Source organism: Gymnodraco acuticeps, unplaced genomic scaffold, assembly GCF_902827175.1.
Source record: "Gymnodraco acuticeps unplaced genomic scaffold, fGymAcu1.1, whole genome shotgun sequence".
NCBI lineage: Eukaryota > Metazoa > Chordata > Actinopteri > Perciformes > Bathydraconidae > Gymnodraco > Gymnodraco acuticeps.
This window is the reverse complement of record NW_022990845.1, coordinates 52,501-59,536: the sequence shown is the minus strand read 5'-3', so window position 1 is coordinate 59,536 and position 7,036 is coordinate 52,501. Positions and strand designations below refer to the sequence as shown.

The 7,036-nt window shown below is 41.5% G+C and overlaps 1 protein-coding gene across 2 annotated transcripts in view; it reads left to right on the top strand.

Annotated features, from left to right (window-relative positions):
- The first annotated feature begins 1,452 nt into the window (after positions 1-1,452).
- Positions 1,453-7,036, top strand: part of LOC117557334 (protocadherin-1-like) — a 31,887-nt gene continuing 26,303 nt past the window's right edge. For both annotated transcript variants that reach the window (XM_034233133.1, XM_034233130.1), the window contains exon 1: positions 1,453-2,067. The gene's annotated coding sequence lies outside the window, so the exon portion shown is untranslated. The remainder of the gene's footprint in view (positions 2,068-7,036) is intronic.

The window sequence follows — 7,036 nt, the reverse complement described above, 5'->3', positions numbered from 1 at the left end:
GTGTGTGTGTGTGTGTGTGTGTGTGTGTAATATCACAGTGCTGTAAGCTGCTTCTGGGTAACACCACATGCTGCGTTCACATAACACACAATAATGGCCTTCTTTACACCATGCACTGTTTTTTATATATGTTTCAGAAAAAGGCAAATCTGTGCTGAGGGCATTAAAGACAGGAACAAATGTATTACAAAAACACATGGCTTTTTTTATGTTAAAATACCATGTCATTAATGTCCCCACTTATTTACCCTATGCACTATTATTTAATATATTTATAATTTGTTTTATTCTTAGAAAAAGGCACATCCCATCATATAGTGATAGAACTGGTGCATTATGGACAGAAAACAAGGAAAGGAAATGAATAAAGAATAAATAATCAATTATTGTTTTTTCTTTCATGTTCCAACATGTATGATCTTTTTTAAGTAACATGTCATTAAAACATCCCAAACATCCAGGAGAAATGTGCAGAAAACAGTTTTTGTGAATGTCATATTTTTCCAATTTAATCGACATTTTATTTCAAAATCAATTTTGTGTTCTCCAAATCCAAATCAAAGATGTCTATGTTATATATATAAAACTAATATATATATGTTATTATTTTTATTATACGTGTCTCTCCTCTCTTCTCCTGCCTCTCCTCCTCCTCATAGTGCCACTTCCGGCCTGTAGGTGGCGCTCAAAGCACGAGAGAGGCTGCAGCGGAGCAGAGAGAGAGAGAGCGAGGGTAAGGGAGGGAAAGAGAGAGAGAGACTGAGGGAGATGCACTGTGGTTACGGGTGGAAATGGAAAAAGAGCGAAGACAGTGGGTGTATGACTGTTTGTACCGGAGTCAAATACATGTTTGTGTTCCTTTACACTGAAACAATCCTCGTTAAATGGGAGAGGTACTCAGATCCCAGTGGGAGTAGTTACCACCGTGTAAAACATCATGTATTCATTGGAAAATTACAAAGATATATGCATCAAAACATACTTGAAGTAACAAAAAACATTATTCAGAATAGACATTTTTAATGTTAAATATATTTAAATTGAATATATAAACCTGATGTTTTCGGATAATGAAGAGTTTCAAAAAGTGCGATATGTACATTGCATCGTAGTAGACTACAATAAGCGAGACATGTTTAGATGATTAGATTGGTTTATTTTACTTCTAGTGTCAATATATATTTGTAATGTGTTTTAATGTATTCATTCCCATCCATTCATTCATGTAAAAATGTTTTGTTAAAATTCCACTGTGCCAAAAAATAAATCCCAAATTTCAGATTTGTTCATCCATCCCTGTTGCCATTGCCATATGCTGTAAGAAAAAAGAAACAAAATGACTAAATGTTGGAAGATCCAGAGTTAGTTGTTGGGGTGGGTGCTCGCTCCGCCTCCATGTGTACAGTGTATAGAGAGAGTATAGGGGGGGGGGAGGAGAGAGAGAGAGGGAGAGGGAGGGAAGGAGCGCAGTCCTTTGCCATCTCTCCACTCTCTCCTCACACTCCGTGCAGCGCGTCCTGAGGACCGGCAGCAGAAAGAGTTCAGCGGCAAAACGGTGACTGCGCGTCGTGGTGGAAACTAACCGGAGCACCGCTGCTGGAACTCCCATACCGGACATAGTGTTTGTTGCTTGGGTGATTTAAAACATTTTTACCCCCTTTTTTTCTCCACCAACACCACTACCACCACCACCACATCCCCAAAGAAGCGTGCCATCAGCGGAGGATGCAGTCGGTACAAACCCGGTGGTGAAACATCCACTGAGTGCAAAGTGACCCCGGTCCGGACGGGTGTTTTTCTGCCGGATTGACGCACAGCTTTTTGGTCACGACAGAAAAAAAAACTGGACAGAAATAAAATAGTGAGAGAGGAAATTGTGGAGGAATAACCCACCCTAGCTGTCTGTCCGACTGGATTGTTTGATTTGTTTTAAGCTCTCTTCCCCCAGTGTTGTGGATTGTTAATTTACATTTTTTCACCTCCGTGTGGGTACCGAGGAGGAGCGGAGCCTGTAGCCGGGCTGGAGCGCTCAAAGCTGGGGAAGCGCACAGCTCTCACCCGGTCCAGGTAGGAACTTCTCTCCACTCAATTCTTATCATGATCAGGTCTTTACATAACAACACCCCGGTGCCGTATTGGACATATCCCATGCAGGAGCGGCTTTACGCACCACAAATCCAGACTTGTATTTCCATTTTCCGCCTAAATGAGCACTTAATTAAAGAAACACTCATTAATGTGAGAAGCAGACGTTTGTAAGGAGCTCTAAAAAGAAACACTTGTTGGTCTAAAAACCGATTGCATGCTCATATGCAGTGTCTAATCTCCACTGATGGGTATTTTACCTATATTACACTACAGTGCTATTGATCCGTATCGATCCCCTCCGTCCTCAACATTACCTCCATGTCTGTCGGTAATAAAAAGCAGCTTCCTGTGTGGGTCCCTCTGCGTGAAACTGAGGAATAATACAGTACAGTGCATTTTCAGGGAGGGGGGTACAGTGCACAGTTTCCCTATAATGCACACATATGGGGGGGGGGGGTTCATTACGTCTTCATGCAAAGAGTTCTGCAGGGACTGTGTGGAGGAGAATATAAAATGGCAGTAAAAGAAAAGCTCCTCATTACACTCTTCCCTCTGTAATATCAGAGTTCTGCCTTCAGGGACTCGCTAAAAGCAACGATACAACAGTTGTACAAGCAATGCACACATCTTTGCATATGTATTACCCTGCACACATGAACCCCTCCTGGGCACCTGTAGCCATTTAACTCCCCCCTCTACTGTGATGTTGTCTACATGCAAACCAATATGAATGGTGGAGTATCAGGGTAAACTGTTGAAAGCTAGAGGAGCAGGTGATGATGAACATGCAGACCTGCGTCAACTCTGAGGAATCCAGTCCGTCCAGATCCGCCAGTCCTTCTCGGAGCTGAGAGAGGCGTAAAACCTGCTCCACAGGAGAGGGGAGGGGGAGTCAGGGATTTACATGCAAAACGCATCTGCCTCTCCCTGACAGAGAGTGAGCTGTAGTAGTAGTGTGCCTCCGCTGTGGTCCAACAAGAACTCACCCTTTACAGGAACGCCGTGAGAAACTCAGAGATGTTTTTGGTGGGAGCGCTCGTGGGAAAATGGGCGGTGTTGCTTGTTCCTCACACTTGACCTTTAACCCCCCGTTCCCTCCAGCTTTGAGTATTCCTTTGTGACACAAAGACACTTAAAACCCCTCAAGCCCGTCGCAATCACATCCTCAGCGGAGAGTTCATGTGCCGGAGCATCCACCTTTGGGTGAAAATGCAAATATGCGGCTGGCTTTATTTTGCTGTTCTAGGACCAACAATGGCTTCAAAATAAGATGTAGCCCTCATGTTTGTGGCTTTAAATATTCATTAATGTCAGAAAAAATGGTTCTAGAAAGCTCACTAAAGCCCCCGAGGTTCAGATTGTGGTTGCTGGAGTTTCCCTCGTGCATTTTATCGGGCGCAAGCCTCGTTTTCTGCCTGCTAGTACAGTTTATTAACCCTCTCGCTCTGAGCATTTCTCAAAACCTCTCAAGCCCGTCGCAATCACATCCTCAGCGGAGCAGCAGCAGTGTTTATCTGCCGGAGTAACAAGAGCATCCACCTTTGGGTGAAAATGCAAATCTGCAGCTAGATTTTTGGGGAGTTCTAGCCTTTAAAATGGTTCAAAAAAAGATGAAGCCTTCATGTGTGTGGCTTTAAATCTCAGTTGAACCTCCATTAGTGTCATAAGAAAGGTTCTAGAAAGCCTATGATTGTGTTTATGGTCAAACAGCAGTTTCCCTCGTGGATTCTTTACATACATTAGCTCAGTTTTCTGCCACTGTTAAAGTATATTCAGTCGCAGTCACATCCTCAGCAGAGCAGCAGCAGTGTTTATTTGCCGGAGTAACAAGAGCATGCATCTTTGGGTGAAAATGCAAATCTGCATCTGGCTTTAAAAAAATGTTTAGCCTCTAAAATTGTTTAAAAAAAGACGTAGCCTTCATGTTTGTGGCTTTAAATCACAGTTTCATTAGTGAAATAGAAATAGTTCTAGAAAGCCTCCGAGGTTCAGATTGTGTTTTTTTGGAGTTTCCCCTTGAGCATTTTTACCGGACATTATCCTCAGCAGAGCAGCAGCAGTGTTATTTGCCGGAGTGACAAGAGCATCCACAGTAGTTGGGTGAACATGCAAACCTGCAGCTGGTATTTCTTTGTATTCTAGCCTTCAAGATGTAGCCTTCATGTTTGGGGCTTTAAATCACAGTTGAACATACATCATAAAAGCTGTTTGAGGAAGCCTCCGAGGTTCAGATTCTGCCTCCCATTCAATTGGACATTTGCTCGGTTTTCTTCTCCTGTAAAAGTATATTCATGTTTATTCCCAGTAAGTGGATGAGGTGGAGATCCTCTCACTGAGGCTTGCAGGCGGTTTGGACTCAGGGGGCGAGGTCGGGAGGTTTTGACACCAAGCCTTTAAAGAAACCTCTCATTTGGAGGTGCAAGCGTCCAATTTTCCCACATAAAACAAACGTCTCTGTCATCCACAGCTCTGCGGGAGGGTTGGGAGGTGGGAGGATTAGTCAGAGGATGAACAGGGAAAAAGGACAATGTGGAGGAAATGGACGGTCGGACAGATTGCACATTTGAGATCTTAAGCGAGCCGTGTTGATGTCCGTCATTAAAAACGGGAGACTGAGAATGGAAACACATTCCCATCCAGGCTCCGTGGAAGAGGCGCTTCAGATTTCTTTCCGGTGCCACAACAAGAGAGCGGATAAGAAGGAAGAAGCGTAAGACTCAGAAGCAACATTTAGTTAGGGTTAGGGAAACGCTCAACTGATCAGTTCTTAGGATCTAGGGTTGGGGTTAGGGTTGTTTCTTCTTTGGTGGTGTTTGTAATTAATGGAAAACATCTTTGGCATCTTAAAACAACCTTTGGTCTTCAGAGAGCTCACATTCAATCCACTAAAGTGATTTTCGTCGGAGACTTTTTCAATGGACGACCACATGTTTTGGCCTTTCGTTGCCATTCACGTCAAAAACTCAGATACCGGTTAAATTGGCCTGTTCCCTTTAAGCCTACACATACATTTATGTTTTGGATTGTAAACAGTAAAACCATATCATTTTGTTTAATTCTTACCATTTTCAGAGGTTTGATGGAAAATACCCAACATTTTAGAAGAAAAAAGACAAAATTATACTAAAATCTAAAGAAATTGGCATTGATTTGCTGATTTGTAGGTGCTACACTAAATGTCCTCTCAACTTTAAGGCTGAAAATAATATTGTAATATCTTGGAATGTAAGCATTAAAACCATATCATACCATTCTTTAGGGGTTTAAGGAGGACAACATCCAGCGTCCAACAAAATCATACAGAAATCTGAAGAAATACGTGTTATTTTGCAGACTTTTAGGTGAAACATTGAATATATTTCATCCAAGATGTGATTTATTTCAGTTTCGTGCTAAAATGAAACACAAAAATGCCAACATGATACACACCATTACACCTGTAACCAATCAAAGCTGCCAGTATGTGAAGTCATTCACCTGAGGCAACTGTCGTCTTCCTGTAGCTTTGATTAAAAATACAGAAAAAAAGGTTTCGGAGAGGTCACGGAGATCATTATAAATCACCCTGAGGGAGTCATAAACATCCGCGGCTAATTCAATGTAAATGCTTCTGTTGGCGCTCGAGACGCAGATGGGCAGATGTTGTCATTTCCTGCAGAACGACGGCTCCAAAAGCACTTTTATAGAGCCCGCATTATATTGCTGTATTGATTATTTTCCTCTTGCAAGTCAATTCGAAACGATGGCTTCAGTCCGTTAAAGGTTTGCTCACACACCAGGTGTCATTTTACGTTACCGTTCAAACACACACCGCTGCATAGGAGATGGAGCATGAGCAGCTGTGATGCCAACATGTTTTTTTTTAACTTAATCTGCAATTTTGGACTCGTTTTATCATTTGTTTAATCTGACAACTGTTTGAAATGTCTCAGAATATCTAGGTTTGTTCGATTAATGGTCAAAACGCACTTTGATATGAGAAAAGGGAACGGCAGAATGTGGGAAATAGTGGCAACAGAGCATTTCCCCTGATGATTACATAGTTTTGGATTCATTGTCACATTTCAACACTAATCTGTTCAGCTGTTCAGTATCTTGGAAGAAATGTGAAAAACGCTATTCAACAACCTATTTTTTAACTTTAGCTGTTTAAAAGCTGCAACTATCCACTCTTTTATCATCATTTAATACACTTACGAGCGTCTGGAAATGTCTTTAGATATTTTAGCATTACCATTTCCTCAAAACTGCCTTTTGTACGAGTACATCGATTGTTAATGATTAGTTTTTGGTGGATTAAATGATGTATTTTAGCAGTAATCTGTTCAACTGGGCAGCATCTTCGAGCTCAATCTGCTCTGAACAATATTAAACATTCAAATCTGAGTGTGTACTGTATGAAGGCGCAGTATACTGCATTTATTTTGCTTCCAATATGCAGTAATAAGTGATATTTTGTAGATTAGGGTAATTCATTGGATCATTTAGTTACTTTGTCCTTTGTTCATTTGATTATCTTCAATAGTAGATATTTCCTGTAAGGTTAACCGCTTTAAACCCACTCTAATAGGTTTATCGCATTCATTTATCAAATGTTAAACATCCCGCTCAGTACACAACCGTTTTCGTACGGTTTGTAAGGGATCCTTATCAAAAGATAATGAGTTTAAATGTCAAAAAATGTACAACAGCCCATGATTTGATTTCCTGTTCTCTCTCAGATATCATTAACGGTATAAACGTGAGAAACCTCAGGTGGCTTTAATCTCGTGTCTGAGGATTGTGGGTTAGCGTGTTCGTAGACGTGGTCAGGTGTTCTGTTTTCAGTCAGTCCTGCTGCAGTCCGACATGTGGAATAAATATGTTGCCGTGGATTTAAAACAGAGTTCTTATGAGTCCTGATCTTTACTTCAAACCAGCCTGCTGTTCATCTGCCATGCACTCCCAT